The 21,330-nt window shown below is 39.1% G+C and overlaps 1 long non-coding RNA gene across 1 annotated transcript; it reads right to left on the reverse strand.

Moving 5' to 3' along the window:
* Nucleotides 1–273: 273 nt before the first annotated feature.
* On the reverse strand, nt 274–9,569 carry LOC121818730 (uncharacterized). Its single transcript, XR_006058806.2, has 3 exons — nt 6,251–9,569; nt 5,317–5,546; nt 274–3,789 (listed from the first exon to the last, which is right to left on the reverse strand). It is a non-coding gene; the product is annotated as an uncharacterized LOC121818730 (long non-coding RNA).
* Between the last annotated feature and the right edge of the window lie 11,761 nt (nt 9,570–21,330).

The following is a 21,330-nucleotide window of genomic DNA, read 5'->3' on the forward strand; positions in this document are numbered from 1 at the left end:
GATATCTCACTTAGAGGACTGAATGAATGAATGGTGTCAGTTACTAATACTGGGAGTGAAGACAGACAAATAGGTTTGGAAGAAAAGTTACTGAATTCAGCTTCAGTCAGGCCATAAAAACCATCTGAAGCTACAGAAGGGGATAAAATTACATAAGATGGAGACAAGCACATGAAGTTGCAGAATCAAGGGCATATTCACTCTCCAGTATATTTCTTAAAACTGTATATGGAAATAAATTGAGCATCCAAGTTATTAAAAACAAGCAGAAACTTCCTTGAAATTTTATTGTCTAAAAGATATATGATTATCATCACCAATATTCAATGGAATGTTCATTTGAACTCAGTATCATGGTCATTGTCAGATGCTAAAACAATAACAAAGTTTACCTTTCATAAACCTTTATCTGAAAATTAATGTTAAAAAAGAGTCACCTCTGACAATAATGAGAGGAAATGACATCTCCTCTATGACTGATTTTCCTCTGAAGACTTATAAAAGTATCAGTTATTTGTAGGAGAATGGCTGTGATAATATAGGCTATATATTAGTCAAGGTGAATGAATGTAAAATTAAGTCAGGTTAGAATCCCAGCCTCACAATGAATCAGACAAACAATAGAGGATAACTTTTCTCATGGAGCTATAGCATTTGTCATTTTTTTTTTTTGGTTAAGACTTCAAATTGACTTCTCACAAGGAGGCTACAAGCAGATTCTCTAGCAAATTGGCATCCTGGGGAGAGTCAGGTACTTTGAAAATTTCTAATTAGGAGAAGTGTTAGCCCAACTATCAAATTGATTGCCTAACCTTAAAAGCTAAACAGAATACACCTTCCCTTCCTTTCTTCTCCTTATCTAAGGACTTGGTCTAGATACAAATTTTAAAATATAAACACAAAGTTCTGTGATAGATCTGAGAACTATTAGAAGGGAGCCTGTTTAACAAGTTTAACAGACTCTGGTGACTATTCAGTCTTTATATCTGAGCACTCATAGTCGACTAATTGAGAGACAGGACAAGCTATATTGTTCCATTCAGCTAGCTATATTTTTTCCATGCAACTTTTGTCCCTTAGGCATATTCTTGAAAGCAGAATAAATTCAGTCTGAAGTTATAGATACTATTGCCTATAGAAAAATCTAATCAAAGACCACTACCACACAGACACTGCTCAATTTTATAAATGATGTTATTCTTGGGGAAAAAAAGCATGAATATCATCTATTTAATACAAATTGTTCTAGCAATTGTGGTTTAGAAAATATTCCTAGCCTGATTTTCACATGTCTTTACTAGCCTATAGATACAAATGTAGTCACACTATAGCTATGCATAAATTATAATGGATCCAAATTCCACCCATTTTAAACAGGAGCTGCTCCCTCCACCCACCCCCGCCAAATGATTCTCATTATTTCTGAGAGTCCCCAAACAAGTGCCTTCTCCATATACAAAAACTCATCTTTCAGTTTTCATCACTGTATTCATTCATTCAATTAATACATATTGGGCTCCTACTGTATGTGAGGGGAGAGTAGCAGAATTGTACAGGCATCTCTGTCCTGGTGCTCCTGGGGCATCCGTAGTGTTGTTCATGGTCTGCTCCAGTTCTCCTTTGTCAACCATCATTGCTGGCAAGCAACTGGAAGAAAAGTTTATCACTGCGTCCGCTGAGGAAGTTCACTTTGCAACACTTGGCCAAGAATGTGCCAAGAATGCTGTCTCCCACTATTTCCAATGCCTCCAATCTTATGCGCCAGAATGATGCTGGATTCCATGAGGAGGTGGACAAAACGGCCCTTCTCAATTTGGTGCCACTCTTGAACATCTGGGTCCCAAAGCAGGGTGCTTCTTCATGAAGAAAACTGTCTGTAGCTCTAGAGGCTCAAAATCAGTCCAAGGCACTCACTGTTATAGTTTCATCTATATAATCCTATCATCCCTCTTTCCTGCCTCAACCTCAGTCACCAAACTAAAGTACCCAGACATGTCAACAAGAGGAAACACTTATTGGGTGTTGGCGATTGTGTTTGTATTAGGAGTCTCTGGACCCAGCTGCAATGGCCTATTGCAAATGCAGCATACTTCAAAATCTTGGCCAGCAATCTAGCATATAAACTGCAACCACTTGAGGATTTTGCCCAGAGCCATGACAGAAAAAGCACACTGCAGCTTAGTGAAATTTATCCATTCTTTTCTTCCCTTTACTTTCGGCCATGCCATGCAACATGCAGGATAAGGGATCTTAGTTCCCCAACCACGGATCGAACCCATGTCCCCTGCATTGGGAGCAGGAAGTCTTAACTGCTAGATTGCTAGGGAAGTCCCAACTTTGTCCATTCTTCAGCCTGCCCAAATTGAAGCTGATAGGACCAGAGTTTGGTGTCAATTGCTTTAATTATTTGGAGGTAAATATGAATGGTAGGGTCCTTTAAGTCACCAGAGCTCAGTATGTTGGGTTGAAAGTGGCAGCTAACTTTTATGGGAACTGAAAAGAACTTGACGTGATTACCTTTGGAAAATCCAAAGCAAAATGGAAAATGTGATCAGGAAAAGGGTTCAATCCTAAATTACTGAGAAATCATATTGTCAGGGAGAATATGTGGAAATTTCTAAGGGCAAAAACCAGAACAAACAAAAGCCAGATACCAGACCAGTAAGAAACTGTAACTGAGAGGTTTGCTCTGGGAAGACTGAGTATAAACTAAAATGAATCCAACCATCACCAAATCTTGCCTATCACATGAATATCCACTGTCACCATGCACATGTTAAACATTACCTAATTCAAAAGTTTCTAAACTGTTGTCAAAATAATCCAACACAGGGCTATGATATCTATAACACATGACATCAGAAACTATTAATGGAGTGCAGATCAGATAGCTCAAATTTTGAAACAGCTGGAATTCTGCTCAATGTTGTTCCTTCCATCATTCAAATTATCACAAAAGGAAATATTTTTGTAAATAAAACCTTTCTAAGACCCAAGAGTAGGTAAATTCTCAACCTAGGACTTGAAAATGTAGCAATTAACTATTGCTTTTCCTTTTAAAATATTTATTTAAAAGGTAATACATGTTTGCTATAAATAATTTTTTAGATACAGGAGTAAATACACAATATTATAAAGACATCTTCCACTCCTACTCTAATCCCCAATCCCCAGAAATAGCCACTGTTAAACTTGCAGAATACCCTTCCTGTCTTTCTCCTATGCATACACATCTTCTTTTCAGAATATGGAGTCATACTATGCAAAGTGTTCTAAAATTTGGCTTTCATCACTAAATAATTTAAACTGGATATCTTTGCATGTCAGTAAATAAAGGGCTATATCCTTTTTAAAAAGTCCTGTATCATATTCTGCTGTATTGATGCAACATTATTTATTTATCCAATTCTCTACTGATGGACATTTGGATTATTTCCAATATTTAATTATTACAAATAGTGCTTCAACTAACATTCTTATACACTCATATCTATGCACTTATGCAAGCAACCTGGGAAATAAAACCCTGGAAATGGAATTGCTTGGTCAGATGGTATATGTATTTAGAATTTTGATGAATAATCCTAAAATTACCTCTAAAATGTTTGCACCAATTTACACTCCCAGCAATAATGTCTAAGAGTACCTGTTTCTCAACCTGCTCCCCACCTGTGTACTTAGGCCCTGACTAGTGAAATTAGGGAATGTGTCTCTTCAAAAAGACTTTGTCATGAGAGACTTACCTCATGCTTTTATTTTCTCTTTACTTTTCATAACTGAGTTTTAGTCCTAAGAAAGGAAGAAAAGGAATATGCTTCTTTAGTTTTCAGGCTATTCCTCAGAGATATAGGCATTCTCCAAGTTATGAACACCTACCTTATAAGCATTTACACCTTACAGATAAACTGCTCATCTAGATTAAAATATAACCTCCCTGAGGTAGAAACATGCTCCCTTCTTGATTCTAGAGATGGAAAAACTACTTTTCCTATGTCTCCTTATGACTCTCATTCATGCACTAATGCTTGAACAAGTTTATGCATTAGTTCCTCCTTGTATTCATTCATTCACCCAACATTTACTCTAAGTCTGAATTCTGGGTACCATGCTAATCATTGTGGCTATATGGATGAAATAGAGTCTCTGCCTTCTAAGACGCTCACAGCATAGTCTATAGGAAAAGACAGAAAAGAAAACCAACAGTTACAACAGAGTGGGATATTGTGTTAGTGGTGCTAACAAGCAGAGTATTGCTTGTGTGTTAGTACAGGGTACCTCAGGTGATGGAGTGGGGTGACTGCACATCCCAGGGTGAGAGCTGCAGAGAAGACCAGGGATATGGTTCTGGGAGGACACGCACAACTATCACCTCTCACTCAGGCAGGAAGCGAGGAAAAGGCCAGGGACTTGGTACTCTGAAGGACAGTCTTTGGTAGGAAATTGATAGCACCAGAAAGTTACATTTCGTAAATATACTTTTATCTTTCTTTTAGTTTTTTAGTGAAAAGTCTTGAGCCAAAAAAATCCCCTCATCCTTGCCTTTGGTGAATCAAGGAGGAATATAAAAGATAAAGGGATTATTATCCTATCTATTAAAACTGGCAAGAGGCTCAGTGCTTCTGTCCCTGTGGGTAGTCAGCATTCACCTTGTCGCCCTTACACGAATGCTATGGGAGAGTATAGGAAGGCGAGAAGGTGAGAGAGTCAGCTCCGGGATTAACAGTAATCCCATTTCATGGTATCTATCCTAAGAATGAAATTTATGCTAGGTCAGAGCAGTGGGCAAATACGTCAATTGGTAACTTACCACAATCCAGCTCGGAAACAACCTACATGTCTGCCCATGGGAGATATATTACATAATACCTGATGGTAAGTCCATGAAATGGAATAATATATAGTCATTATTGTACCTGTCTATATTGTATCTTCTTATATTAAAATTTTATTTTCAAAAACTATATGATATGGAGGGAAATTTTTATAATAAAATATTAAGTCTAAAAAGGAATACACGAAATATGGAAATATTCTGGCAGCCCAGTGGTTGGGATCCCATGCTTTCACTGCCATGGGCCACACACACACACACACACACACACACACACACACACACACACAGAGTATGAACACATCTTCATAGTAACAATGAATTTTATGTATTTGTGTATATTTTTTCTCTGCACATGCATACACACAGACACACACACCCCCATACAGTTGCATTTTCATACATATACACACAGATATCTCTTTTGTCAGTTAGGATAAGTTAATTTATGCTTCAGCAACAACTTGAAAATCTCCATCACTTACATCAGTTAATAAAACAGTTTATTTCTTCCTCATGCTGCCTGTCCATTCCAAGTCACCAAGATTGCTATATTCTTCACAGACACTCTGGAACCCAAGAAGATGATAGAGGCTCCATCCTGAGACGAGCTTCCATGAATGCAATGGCATGAATAAACACTTAAACCTTCTGCCCAGAAGTGACACACATGATTTCTGCTCATATTTCATTGGCTGAAGGAATATGGCTTCATCTGACATCAGTAAGACAGAAAAAGTCACCAAGTGTTTGTGAACAATATTATAGCCTACCACATCTATGCATCGAAATATTAGGGGAGGGCAAAGAGTTGGGAAAGAAATTCACCAAACCAAGTGGTTCTCACAGGGTGGTGAGACTAGAAAGAACTTGATTTTTTCAATGTGATTTTCAATATTCTCTGATTTTATAAATAAACATATATTGCATCTATTTTTATTTATGTAAGCAGTCCATGAATGTATTCTGTAAATAACTGAAATAGGTCTAGAAGTATATCAACTATATATCATCTGCCTCTAACCCCTGGCCCTCCCAGCCCACTGTCAGAAGTAATCACTGTTTACAGTTTGGTGCTTATCCTTCCAGACTGTCCTCACATATACATTCACAAACATAAACATTAATTGTTTTTATGAATTACAAAAATTTAGACAGCATATAAATTAAATATGCTTACTGTTTAGATATATTATTTTCCTATAGAACATACATAATTCATGCATGTCAGTTCACTGTCCTTAACCTCTCCCTCCCAACTTGTGAACTTATCTGCAGACCATTCATGCTGTCTACTTCCTTCTGTTCCTCCTTTCCTTCTAGTTTTTCAGCTTTCTGCCTCTGTCCTTCACTGCTTTCCTGCCTTCCACAGCTGACTTTTCACGTTGGAGCTTCTGTGCACTCCATATTTTTACTTACCTGGCTCCCTCACCCTGAGTGGGGGCAATGATCTCAGTCCCCCTATTTTCTTGTTGGCCTACAGTTTCCAGCCAGCACTGCCTGCTCAGAGCCCTGGTTTCAATGTCACCAGCCCAGCAGCTCACCTACCTGAGAGAAGTATATAGGGAGGTTTTTGAACTTAACTGATAAGACTGCCAACTATTTGAAAAATGCTCAAGGAAACTTGGAATACTGACTCTCAGCGTGGGGTGTTGGAATTTAGTGGTTTGAAAAGCATATTCAGTATTATGATTTTAACTTGGAAAGTAATAAATAAACCCATTGTTTTTACATTAGAAACTTTAAAAGTAAGGCTTACGAACAAGAGTAACACAGTGGTATGAACAACAGGGAAAGCTGGATGTGAGATTGACAGGAACTCTCTGTAACTCGTGCAAGTTTTCTGTAGGTTAAAACTATTCTAAAATTTAAAGTGTTTTTTTTTTTTTAATCCTAAAGCTTACAAAATATTATTGACTGGTGGCGGATAATCTTAAGTCATAGAGAATGTCAATCAAGTATATAGTCTCTGAAATTCTCGGTAGGAACCCAAATCAATAATGTGAATGCCAACATTAAATTAAACATTCAGAAATAATCAGAAAAGTAACCTGAACTGGAATATACACTGATGGGAGAAATTTCATGTATGAACTAGATCCAGATGATAGGTTTCTACAATGCAATATATTACTCAGGTCCACTTCCTTTCCAAAGAGGTAAAAGAAAAAAAAAATTGCTGATAAAAATACCTCACTCAGTTGAGTGATTAAAATGAAAATATGAGAACAGACAGAATAGCATTTTTCAAAGTAAGTTTCATAGAATCGGAATAAGTGCCATGTGAAAAAGTTCTGTGTTTAAATAAGCTGGAGAAACGTTTAAACAAAACAAAACAGTGTCCCCTCCTTCCAAAACTTTGCAGAACCTTTAGATGCTACTGAACATGGAGAATAAGTGAGAGGAGAAGGGGAGGAGGATGTTGGCAAGCTTCCCAGACTGCAGATCCCTTTCTGCAATGATGAAAATATCCTATCATCTACTACCCACATTTGGGCTGTTGAGCACTTCAAATGTGACTAGCATGACTGAGGGACAAAATTTCAAATTTTATTTCATGTGACTTTAAACAATCACCTGTGGCTACTGGATACCATATTCGATACTGCAAAATTTGAGCATACCAAAGGCCAGACTGCCAAAGAACACACTTTGGGAAGTGTTTATATAAAGCAGTTGTTTTCATACTTTTGGTCTCAGGATCTTAAAAACCAGTTTGCACTCCAGAGAGTCTTGTTTATGGGGGTTATGTGCTGTGCTTAGTCGTTCAGTCGCGTCTGACTCTTTGTGACCCCACGGACTGTAGCCCACCAGGCTCCTCTGCCCATGGGGATTCTCCATGGAGTGGGTTGCCATGCCTTCCTCCAGGGGATCTTCCCCACCCAGGGATGAAATCCCAGAACTCAGGTCTCCCGCATTGCAGGTGGATTCTTTACCACCTGAGCCATTAGGGAAGCCCAAGAATACTAGAGTAGGTGGCCTATCCTTTCTTCGAGGGATCTTCCTGACCCAGGAATTGAACCCAGGGTGGGAGGAGGGTGGTGGTCCCTCCTGCACTGCAGGCTGATTCTTTACCATCTGAATCCCCAGGGAAGCCCTATGGGGGTTAAGATGCTTTTTCATGGAAAACCATTTTTATTCGAAAAGTCAACTGATGAGATGAACCACGGTTATTCAGAACTCAGCTATTTAGCAATAATTTTCTTGAAAATGAATGCAGTGACCCCATTACTTCAAGGAATACAACTTGACCATATGTTTAAACAAACTAATTGTGTACTTTAAAAACTTTTCAGTATTAATTTTCTGATGTAGTTAAAGGTTTTTTAAAGTATGCAGTTAATTCATTTAAACATATGGTCAAGTTGTATTTCTGGAAGTAAAGGGCTCACTTCATTCATTTTCAAGAAAATTATTGCTAAATAACCGAGTCTGAAAAACCATGGTTCATCTCATCAGTTGACCTTTCAAGTAAAAATGGTTTCCATGAAAAAGCAGCTAATTCAGTTAGTAGCTGTAACAGTCACACAGTGCTCAAACCATCGTACTTCAGTATGCAGTTCAAGTGCTTTATGCCTACTTTCATTTCTTCAAGTACTGAGGGCTAGCAAAATTGATCATTTTTATTGTATCATTCTTCTTTTACTGCAAGTATGTGACAGTGGAGAATACAGTAACAATCAACACAGTTCCAGTGGTGCCAAGGCACCAACGGCTCTACTATGAAACTTGTCAGCCCCATCAGTGAGAAAGGGAGTCAGAAATATTATGAAAAGTTTTGGTTTTTTAAAAATCTTATGAACCCTTGAAAGGGTCCCTGGGATGCCAAATATTTGCAGACCAAACTTTCAGAAAAGCTGATAGAGAAAAAGAGTAAGAATAGGAGAGGGGAGTTTGACTAGAAGGGGATAAAATGCAAGAAATTGGGCCTTTAACTGAGATGGATCAGAAACCTGGTGAGAGTGTCCAAACTGTTAATTATATATACTTAAATTAGAGAGAAATGGAGAGGTTTAAATAGAATCCTTATTTTGAAGGGGGATAGGTGGACAAAATAAAAAAGGGGGTAATAACCATTATAAGAGAAGCAAAAAGCAAAGGAGAAAAGGAAAGATATACCCATCTGAATGCAGAGTTACAAAGAATAGCAAGGAGAGATAAGAAAGCCTTCCTCAGGTATTAGTGCAAAGAAAGAGAGGAAAACAATAGAATGGGAAACACCAGAGATCTCTTCAAGAAAATGAGAGATACCAAGAGAACATTTCATGCAAAGATGGGCTCAATAAAGGACAGAAATGGTATGGACCTGACAGAAGCAGAAGATATTAAGAAGAGGTGGCAAGAATACACAGAAGAACTGTACAAAAAAGAGCTTCACATCCCAGATAATCACCATGGTGTGATCACTCACCTAGAGCCAGACATCCTGGAATGTGAAGTCAAGAGGGCCTTAGGAAGCATCACTACGAACAAAGCTAGTGGAGGTGATGGAATTCCAGTTGAGCTATTTCAAATCCTGAAAGATGATGCTGTGAAAGTGCTGCATTCAATATGCCAGCAAATTGGGAAAACTCAGCAGTGGCCACAGGACTGGAAAAGATCAGTTTTCATTCCAATCCCAAACAAAGGCAATGCCAAAGAATGCTCAAACTACCGCACGATTGCACTCATCTCACATGCTAGTTAAGTAATGCTCAAAATTCTCCAAGCCAGGCTTTAGCAATATGTGAACCATGAACTTCCAGATGTTCAAGCTGGTTTTAGAAAAGGCAGAGGAACCAGAGATCAAATTGCCAACATCTGCTGGATCATGGAAAAAGCAAGAGAGTTCCAGAAAACATCTATTTCTGCTTTACTGCCTATGCCAAAACCTTTGACTGTGTGGATCACAATCAACTGTGGAAAATTCTGAAAGAGATGGGAAAACCAGACCACCTGACCTGCCTCTTGAGAAACTTGTATGCAGGTCAGGAAGCAACAGTTAGAACTGGATATGGAACAACAGACTGGTCCCAAATAGGAAAAGGAGTACGTCAAGGCTGTATATTGTCACCCTACTTATTTAACTTATATGTAGAATACATCATGAGAAACGCTGGGCTGGAGGAAGCACAAGATGGAATCAAGATTGCTGGGAGAAATATCAATAACCTCAGATATGCAGATGACACCACCCTTATGGCAGAAAATGAAGAAGAACTAAAGAACCTCTTGATGAAAGTGTAAGAGGAGAGTGAAAAAGTTGGCTTAAAGCTCAACATTCAGAAAACTAAGATCATGGCATCTGGTCCCATCACTTCATGGCAAATAGATGGGGAAATGATGGAAACAGTGACTGACTTTATTTTTCTGGGCTCCAAAATCACTGCAGATGGTGACTGCAGCCATGAAATTAAAAGATGCTTACTCCTTGGAAGGAAAGTTATGGCTAACCCAGACAGCATTTTAAAAAGCAGAGACATTACTTTGCCAACAAAGGTCCATTTTAGCCAAGGCTATGGTTTTTCCAGTGGTCATGTATGGATGTGAAAGTTGGATTATAAAGAAAGCTGAGCGCCGAAGAATTGATGCTTTTGAATTGTGGTGTTGGAAAAGACTCTTGCGAGTCCCTCAGACTGCAAGGAGATCTAACCAGTCCATCCTAAATTTGTCCTGGGTGTTCATTGGAAGGACTGATGTTGAAGCTGAAATTCCAGTACTTTGGCCACCTGATGTGAAGAGCTGTCTCATTTGAAAAGACCCTGATGCTGGGAAAGATTGAGGGTAAGAGGAGCAGGGGATAACAGAGAATGAGATGGTTGGATGGCATCACCAACTCAATGGACATGTGTTTGGGTAGGCTATGGGAGTTGGTGATGGACAGGGAGGCCTTGTGTGCTGCAGTTCATGGGGTCACAAACAGTCAGACATGACTGAGTGACTGACCTGAATTGAACTGAATTATTATACGCCCACAAATGTGACTGCTATTAGTTATTCATTTAAGATCATTTAAGAATATTTTCATAGTATAAATTAGCTAACATGGGGCTCCCATGTTAATTCTTTATGTATGATATAAAACTGGATAATGAAACAAGGGGAAAAAAGAGTCTCATTTTCCTTAGTGTTGGTCTGCAAAGTGTGGCACTTGAATTTTGTATAGCCCAGAACTCATTTCAAATTATGACCACATTCTCTCCCATGCTCACTCCTGAGTTTCCACTGTCTGATTTCTTTCCTGTCTTATCGTTCAGGACAGAATTTATTTCTCCTTCTTGTATCAGTGGACTTCATTTCCATCAGGCACGTTTTTGGTTGTTTTTTTTTTGTCTCCACACCATACTTTTCTTCCCTCTCTTTTAATGTGTGTTTTGGGGCTCCCATTTCGATCTGTTTCTCCTACCTTTCCATCTTCCCTGCTCCCTCTCCCTTTCTATCCAACAAGCAGTACACCACAGGAAATGGGGGACAAAGGTAATTTAATCAGAGACTGATTTTTTTTTTTTTTTGCATGCCTTTGACTCCACCCTCATGGCAAAGTTCTTTTATTACTCAGTGATTTACAGCATTGAGCCTTTTCATAAAAAAGGCTATGCTTGGAGAATTATTGATGACAGGAACATTATTTAACAACAAAAGAAATGGCTTGTGTTCTTATAAAGTGCACCCTAAAAGAATTCCAAAGTGCTCTAGAAATCTTACTCAGTTCTAATTTTTTAGGCAAGCACCCTTGTCTTCTATTTTAAAAGTGGAAGGGGAACTATTAGTACCTTGCTGCTGCTGCTGCCACTGCTGCTGCTGCTAATTCGCTTCAGTCGTGTCTGACTCTGTGCGACCACATAGACGGCAGCCCACCAGGCTCCGCTGCCCCTGGGATTCTCCAGGCAAGAACACTGGACTAGGTTGTCATTTCCTTCTCCAATGCATGAAAGTGAAAAGTGAAAGTGAATTTGCTCAGTCATTTCCAACTCTTTGCGACCCCATGGACTGCAGCCTACCAGGCTCCTCCGTCCATGGGATCTTCCAGGCAAGAGTACTGGAGTGGGTTGCCATTGCCTGCTCCCAGATAAAGGGTGAATGCTCCCAGGCAGGAAGGGTAAGGAAACTCACTGCCCTCCCCAACCACAGTTCCTGCAGCTCCTGCAGAGTGTAACCCTTTGCATTCTGTGGCTGGGATAAAGCACGCTCCAATTCGTAACTGTTCCTTCAGGGCTCCTGTTATACAGTTGACCATGTTCTTGGGTTCTGAATGGTTAACAGCTTGGGTTGCTGTTTAAAACAATGAAAGAAAGAAAAGAAAAAGAAAATAGGTAATTATATTAATTTTCTCAAAATGGGAGATGAAAAATACTCAAATGTGGAAAACACATACAGAAACATGACATCAGTGCCTGAATTTAAATTGATGCAAACTAGATCTTTAAAAACTAACTACATAGATAATTGCATGCAATAAATAATATAGAACTCAATTTTTACAATGGTAATAAAAGCTGAGCCTGCAATACAATTACACTTATTGAAAAAGAAATTCAATATATTGAAAGGGCTAAAATTAAGAACCTGAAAAACAATTCTCACAGTTTTACGTAGCTTCCTATACTAAGGTAATAGTAATTTAAAAGACTTATCCCAGAAGGGAAGGTAACTAAGGAAGAATACTAAAGATTGAATGTGGAAATGGAGTTGGTTGACTGAGAATATTTGATTTCTTCAAGGATCCTACTGAAATTGGTTCTAGGAACTGGTCCCACAAGGACCACAAGCTGGAAAGGTGGAAAACCGAGCAGTTTGTGTCTTACTTGAGAGATAACATTTATTGCATCATATTTTTTCTTTTTTTTTTAACCCCTGAAAGTGTGTGACAGTGGATAATACAGTATCAACCAGTAATTTTCCAGTATGCTGACGTGTGGCACCTCTAAAACCACTCAAAAACTTGCTTTGGATACTCTGACATCTTGTCCTTCCTCCCTGGGCTTTCACCCAGATCTCTATGCCTATATTCCAGCCAATATACAGTCCTTTCCTCTGCTGGCCTGGTCTCAAGGACCAGTAGTGTTTGAGTATTCAGCAAAGTAAAAGTGACACCACCTAGAAATGTTCATTATTGTTAACTTGGAAACCTGTGGCATTTTCTTAGAAGAGCCAGATACAATTCATATATTTACTTATTAAGTCATTGGTATTGAAATAATGTACTGTCCTAGGTACTGAAACAAATACGAAGCAGAGTTAAGAGACAACAGATATAGGTAACTTAACTAAATGCTAGGGCTCTATGTGGCCTAGACTGTGTGGGAAGCATAGTCTAATTTCCAAGTAGTAATTAAAAATACATTTCAATCTTTATGTTTTTCATGTAATGTTAAAGAAGTCTCAATTTAATTCACCATACTTACAGACTTTAACTACCCAGAGCCTCACATGTTTTCAGCCCTGATGGTGACACTATCTTTCTCAGAACTCTTTATTGATTTCTGCTCCCTTTTCATTCCAGTTTTTAAGCCACTCTTTATTCTTTTACCCAGAAAAGATCCAAACTGTCCTTTCACATGTGGCAGGGAAGAGATGGGAAGTGAGGAACACAAACACAAAATATTTCATCTTTATCATATATGTAATCACATCATTACAATGGCAGGTAATATGATCAACATCACTATTGGTATATTTAGGGTGTCTTGGAAACACAGAGGAAGGAATAATTATTTCTGCCTCTTGTCTATAGATAAAAGCTTAGGAAACACTTGATAAGAGGTGATATTTGATCTGGGCTTCAAAAGTTGAGTTCAAAAGGCATGAAAAGGAAGGAGCATCCTAGGTAAAAGGACGAACACAAACAGAGGCAGGCATGTGTGAAAGGAGAAGACCTCAGGCCTTCTAAACTGTCTATAGTCGAGGGCGGACGAGCAGTGCAAGTGATGGAAATAAAGATCAAGAGATGAGGCCGATGGTTCTTCAGCCTGAAGAAACTCTTCAGAGCTGCATATTGTCACCCTGCTTATTTAACTTCTATGCAGAGTACATCATGAGAAACGCTGGGCTGGAAGAAGCACAAGCTGGAATCAAGATTGCTGGGAGAAATATCAATAACCTCAGATATGCAGGTGACACCACCCTTATGGCAGAAAGTGAAGAGGAACTAAAAAGCCTCTTGATGAAAGTGAAAGAGGAGAGTGAAAAAGTTGGCTTAAAGCTCAACATTCATAAAACGAAGATCATGGCATCTGGTCCCATCGCTTCATTGGAAATTGATGGGGAAACAGTGGAAACAGTGTCAGACTTTATTTTTTGGGGCTCCAAAATCACTGCAGATGGTGATTGCAGCCATGAAATTAAAAGACGCTTACTCCTTGGAAGAAAAGTTATGACCAACCTAGATAGCATATTGAAAAGCAGTGACATTACTTTGCCAACAAAGGTCCATCTAGTCAAGGCTATGGTTTTTCCTGTGGTCATGTATGGATGTGAGAGTTGGACTGTGAAGAAAGCTGAGTGCCGAAGAATTGATGCTTTTGAACTGTGGTGTTGGAAAAGACTCTTGAGAGTCCCTTGGACTGCAAGGAGATCCAACCAGTCCATTCTGAAGGAGATCAGCCCTGGGATTTCTTTGGCGGGAATGATGCTGAAGCTGAAACTCCAGTACTTTGGCCACCTCATACAAAGAGTTGACTCATTGGAAAAGACTCTGATGCTGGGAAGGATTGGGGGCAGGAGGAGAAGGGGGCGACAGAGAGGATGAAATGGCTGGATGGCATCACTGACTCGATGGACATGAGTTTGAGTGAACTCTGGGAGATGGTGATGGACAGGGAGGCCTGGTGTGCTGTGATTCATGGGGTTGCAAAGAGTCGGACACGGCTGAGCAACTGAACTGAACTAAAAGAGACTGAACTTAAAAAAACACACACAGATTTTGACAGCAATTTTGAAGAAAGATTGAAGGGCAAGACTTAAGGCAAAGAGATTAATTAGGACACCACTGCAGTGTTCTATGAGGGTCTGAAATAGGAGTAGTGGATAAAGAAATTAGGTAACTTGTTCAAAAGACATTTAAAAGACTCAAAAGGAAAAGGACTTCCTAACCAATTGGTTAAGGATAACAAAGGAGAGGAATCTAGGGTGTCTGTTTTGTTCTTATCTTGGGGATGGAATGGATTTTGATGGTACAGAACATGATAACTTACAGGCTGTTCAAGGAAGAGAGGACATACGTTTGAGTATCTGTGAAACAAACTGGTAGAGATGTAGTACATGGTGCTTGAAAGAGTTCTAAGCTATGGAGCACACTGGCCATCTGACATCTCTCTAACACCATCCTGGAGTGATGAGTGCCCACCTTGATCCTGAAAGTCCCCAGGGAAGGGACTTGGCAATCAGTCTTGTATGAACCGCATCTACATTTACTACACATGTTTTCAGAGAGCTTTTCATGATGCCAAATTCATTCTGCTGTAGTTAAACCCTATTGATTTTCTTGCTCAGAGGAGGAAGGGCATATGCCCTTAATCTCTTTCATCTAAAAGGAATTCTTCATCTGATGGAAGGACTATTAGTGTAGTCAGCCTACAGTCAAGTTTATTCCCAAGCATATGCATACGCGCAGTTTACTGCCTCCGATGCTGCAGGCAATTGGCAGTTACTCTGTTGACTCACAGATCTAAGAATTTAAAAATTCAGAGCTGAGAGGGTATGAAAAATTACTGAATCGAACCTCCATATTTTACAGTTAAGGAAACTTTTAAGCTGTTTAAATTCAGTTCCTTTTACTCTTCCTCAAAGGATGTATTCTTCAATTCTTAATGTATCTGTGGTTTTTATCAGAGCATCTTCAAGGGTCTTTCCTTCCTCTTTAACTAGGGAGTTTAGAGCTGGTTCTAATGAACAGAATTAACCCAGCACTAATTAGAATGAGGAATTTACCTCCCAGTCTATTTATGCATCCCAGTCTCCTTTTGTTTTAAAAACTTTATTGTAAAAACAATAAGCAACATAAATTCAAAGTGAAAGTTGCTTACAAGTCTGTCATTTAATTAAATCAATGTTTTAATTTGTCTATGTTACCTTCTACCTCTCACTTATAAACATATTCAACTTTAACCTATTTTTTGGTAATTTTTTATATTACAATAAATATAAATTAATATTTTATATTTTTATATTACAATTTTCCAATTAGCTACAATTTCACTACTTCCTTATACCTTCCTGCTTTAACACTGTTGGGTTAAGTCCTGCCACATCTTTGCCCATGATCATACAATATATAGGCACCTATAAACACATATGTGAATTTTAACAGATATTCTCTGCTTTGCACTACCCAAGTCTCTATAGATTATGAGGCTGACAGCAAGGAAAATAAGACTGGAATTAATATACACTGGAAAATATGGTTTTATCTTTGTGAAATACTCTTAGCATCATGAAAGGCTTTTCTTTTTCAATATCTGAAATGTAGGAAATTAATTAGTTTCCTCAAACTAACTTCTAGCGTCAACTGTGACATCACAAATCAAGCTTCCAGATGGTACCAACTGAGCCCTTTATCAGCTTTTGGTAGCATTAATGCCAAAAGGAAATAGGCCTAGCAGCCTAGTCAAAATTTACATGCTAATATGTAAACCCTTGTGAATAAAGTTAAGCAGAAAATCCATCAATTATCCGTTAACAGTCCTCTAACAAAGTTTTTACAGATTTTAAGTAATAATGAAATACCAAGGAATAAATCTTAGGCCTGAAGAACATATTAATAAAACATGTCAAGCAACATAAAATTATAGCATGGACTTGGAAATGGAGAAATCATTTCTGAAAAGAGAAATTCAGAGGGGAATTATAAGCCCAAATTAACATTTTTGTTGTTGTTAAAAATTGAGATTTCAGGATAAGTTAGTATTTTAAAGCAAATTTAGTTTTCACTTACAGAGCAGTACAGAATTCCAGTGAATTTAGTCTTTTGTCCTCTGTGGAAGGCCCACTGGGAAGTATTCAATTTTTCTTTGTGATCACTAAGACGTTTGTTCCACACCCTTCTTTTGTTCACTCTGCAGCTCTTAGCCATCTGTCCTATTTTCTGAAGAGCCTCATAAACACATTTAGGTTAAACCATATGGTCATAAAATCTGTCATTGTATTCCAGTCAAGGTCCGGTTGTTTTTTTTTAACAGAAATGCATTTCACCATTCTTACTTTAACCAAACATCAGTCTGATAATAAATCAGTTTTGAGTGTGTATTAAAGTAAAAGATCTGAATAATAGATATTTTGAAGTGGCCAAATTTTCTCATCAATTCTGCTCAAATTCTATGTTAAGTGGCTCTCAAACCATTTATTATGGTGGCCTCTTCAGTTTTTCTTCATCTCCAGTGGTTTTTCCTTCTATCATTCTCAACCATCCATTCCTTTGATTATGTTCCTTACTTAGTCAATATCAAAAAAGTACCATTTCTAAAATCTTTACTTCAAGCACCTCATGTTTAGCTTACCAACTCTGGTGCTACAATTCAACAATTCCTCTGTTTTACCAAGACCTTCAATCCAGCGGTGGGCTACTTTTTCACCATCCATCAGCTCCCTCATGTCTTCATTTCCCTCCTTACCCAGTTTAGAATCCACAATCTATATAATCATGTCTACTGAATGCATCTTAGTTCCGTAACTCCCCTTGCACTCATCTGGCAGAGCTCTGTCCCTGTTTAAGTTCCACTATCTACTTACTCTGTGCCTGTGCCAACATTGATGAAAAAAACCTACCAGGATTACTGATTACCATTTAAATTCATGGTCATAAATCTCAAGTGTACTAAACCCTACTCAATCAGTTTTCCTCTGCTGCTCTAAAATGGTTTTTCTAAAATAACTTTCCCATCCCTTCTTGCACCTTCTTCCTACTCACTCCCAGACATTCCCCTTAGCACTGACATATTACAGCATCCCCTGTCTTAAAAGACAAACACTCTCTCTAGTCTCCACATCCTCCTCCAGCTACTGCCTCATTTTTCTTCTTTTACCTTCTCCTCTTTCTTTCTCTCCTTAAACCAGCCTCTTTGGATTGTTGTCCTCACCACTCCAGTGCATCTATTCTTGCAAAAGTCACTAATAAACTCTATGTTGCCAAATCCAGTGGTCTCACTGTGTCATATCTTATTTGACCTCCCAGAAGCAATTGAGACAGTAGGTACAACTGACCCTCCTTCCATACATTCTTTATTTTCTAGGGTTCAGGGATATCTAGATCTCCAGCTTTTCCTCCTGCCTCACTGGCCACTCTCTCCTGGTCTTCTCGGCTAGAACGTCTCTTCCCAGCGTCTAAATGTTGGGAGTGCCCAAAATTCATGGTTCATCTCTCTCTACATTTACTCCCAAGGCAATCCTCTGCTCCTCATAATTTCATATGACTTCAGCCACAGCCTCTCCCCCAAACTCTATATTGTTTACTTGATATAAAACCATCAGAAAGGTCAATCAACTCTACCTTCAAAAGTACCCAAATTGTGCCACATTCTATTTCTCTTGCTGTATCAATCCAATCCACCATGTTTTTGCTCATCCAGAGTATTGCACTAGCCACCTAACCAGTCAGCTGGGTTCCTCTCTTGCCTTCCTTTAGCAGTCGGGAGTGATCATTTAAAAATGAAATAGGACCACAGCCATTCTTCTGCTTACATTTTTTCAGTAGATTTTTTATCACATTAAGAATAAAATAGAAACTCCTTCTCCTAGCTCAAACAATTTTATAGGGTCTGGTCTCAGACCACTCATGACCTCATCTCATACCACCATTCTTTACCCCATGTCTTTGGTCATACTGGCCCATTTCTGTTTCTGGAACATGCCACACTCATTCCGGCCCTTGGTTCTTGGCACTGTGCCCTCTCCGTTTTCTTTTCTGATCGCTATATGGCTGGCAATATCTTGTCATGCAGATTTGAACCTAGATGTTTGTAATTATAGAACCCAACTATAAGAAATATGAGTTGTTTCAGGTTTTCAAATTGCTGGGTACTTTATCAACTGAACATAGACACAGGTGAGATTTTTATGCTGTAAGTACTGCTTCAACATTTTTACTTTTGAAAACTAGAAAACTCCTCTAGATATTAAATATGCTTCATTAAATTGTCCTTTAAAGGTAGAAAATGGTACTTAGAAACTGTCCACCAAGCAGGGCTCAGAGAACCACAGGCGTCAACAGTGCTGTTGCCAGATCCCGCTATGAATTGTGGGCCAAAATGTTTCTGTCCTTATAAGCAGGGTTTTCCCACTTGTGAAGAGGATGCAATCATTCCTTGCTTAAGACAAGAAACATACATGCGCAGGCATGCATTTGAGTATTTAATAACAAAGGAATTAAATATCTGTCTCAGATCTGCGTAGCGCTTTTCTCCACTCACCTACATTCAATCTCACCTAGAAAAGGACACAACCAGGGAACCTGTACTTAACATTGCCTTCTGAAGTCCTTTTTCTTAAGCTTGTGAGCACTCTTTAGGAGGGGATGTATATTATAGCATACTTATGCAATTCCCTGTGAAGACAGATTTTAAAATATGGCCAGCTTCACAAGTAATAAAGTGATGGAGATATGGTTCAGAAATGGGAGGAGAGTGAGTAGATGAGCAGCGAGGTAGGGGCACAGTGGCATGGGGGGTGGGGAGTTGAATGTTGGGATGAATAGGACATGTGGCATCCCTGGCCCAGCAAATTCTGACACAAGTAAAGTAAATGCTAGTAGCAAGCCCTCCCACCCCCTAGTCAGTGTGCCAACTACTAAGACCTACACATTTTCAATCACCCCCTGGAGTGCTTGAAAATGAATGAATGGCACAGCCATTATCTTGTCTGCTTTATATTTTATAGCAAATGTACCTTCAGTATGAAATTTGCTAGAGACAATTCATACAGTACTTTTATCTACAATATTTTTATGTTGTGTTAATAGCCTTTTAGCTTAATGCCTTTGTGCCTTGCAAGCTAAGTCTGGAACACATTAAGTGTGCAAAGTGAAGGATAGATGTACAGGGATTTAAACCTACAGAATGGCAGACATTTTGGAGACAAAGTGCCACATCACTCAGTTAGAAACCATTATTCCCTTTCTGCTTGCTTATAAGAGCACAAGTGAAATTAGGAGATCCTTATGTATCTCTTGAAAGGGTGAATTTATGAAGTCAAGTAAACAAGCTCCTTAGTAATGACTGGGAAAAAGTGATCCTGGTGTGAATTTACACTCTTGAAAGACACTGTAACAGAGCCAGGGTGGTGAATAGCTTCCAAAACAGCTCCCAGTGATTCCTGCCTTCTGCACCTCACACCTTTTGGTGGGATATGACTGTGCATGTGGGATGGACCTAGTGACTTGTTTTAATGAATAGCCTATGGAAAAAAAATGACAGAATGTTACTTGAAGATTCAGTTATAAACCTGTGAGTTCTGTCTTGCTCTTTTTCTCTCTGGCTTATCTCAGTTTGCTGCCATGTTGTGAGTTGCCCTATGGAGAGGCCCATCTGACAAGGCACTGAATCCCTCAGTCCAACGACCCATGAGGAATCCTGCCAATAACCACATGTGCAAGCTGAGAAATAGAGCTTTCCCTAGCCAGCACTGTGATTATAACCTGTGAGGGACCCTGCGACAGAAGACCCAACTAAACTATGCCTGGACTCCTAACTCACAGAAACTGTGACATGATAAGCATTTATTGCTTTAAGTCACTGAGTTTTTTTGTTTTTGTTTTTAAATTTTTATTTATCTGCTTCAGGTCTTACATGTGGCAGGTGGGATCTTCATTATAGTGCATGAACTCTCTAGCGCTGGCATGCAGGTTCCAGAGCATGCGGGCTCAGTAGTTGCAGCGCACAGGCTTAGTTGCCCTGAGGCAAGTGGGATCTCAGTTCCCTGACCAGGCATCAAACCCATGTCTCCTGCATTGCTAGGCAGATTCTTAACCACTGGACCACCAGGGAAGTCCCTAAGTCACTATTTTAAGTCACTATCTATGCAGCATTGTTCTTTTTGTTCAGTCTTTCAGTTGTGTCCGACTCTTTGTGACTCCACAGGCTGCAGCATGCCAGGCTTCCCTGTCCTTCACTATCTCCCAGAGTTTGTTCAAACTCATGTTCATTGAATTGGTGATGTTACCCAATCATCTCATCTCCTGTTGTCCCCTTCTCCTACTGCCTTCAGTCTTTCCCAGCATCAGGTTCTTTTACAATGAGTAGGCTCCTCACATCAGGTGGCCAGAATAGTGGAGCTTCAGTTTCAGCATCAATATTCACTTTCCAATGAATATTTAGGGTTGATTTCCTTTATGATTAAATGAAGCAAGGGTTGATCTCCTTGCTGTCCAAGGGACCCTCAAGAGTCTTCTCCAACACCACAGTTCAAAAGCATCAATTCTTCAGCATTCAGCCTTCTTAATGGTCCAACTCTCACATCTGTACCTGACTACTGAAAAAATCATAGACTTCTGTCAACAAAGTGATGTCTCTGCTTTATAATACACTGTCTAG

Source organism: Ovis aries, chromosome 2, assembly GCF_016772045.2.
Source record: "Ovis aries strain OAR_USU_Benz2616 breed Rambouillet chromosome 2, ARS-UI_Ramb_v3.0, whole genome shotgun sequence".
Lineage (NCBI taxonomy): Eukaryota > Metazoa > Chordata > Mammalia > Artiodactyla > Bovidae > Ovis > Ovis aries.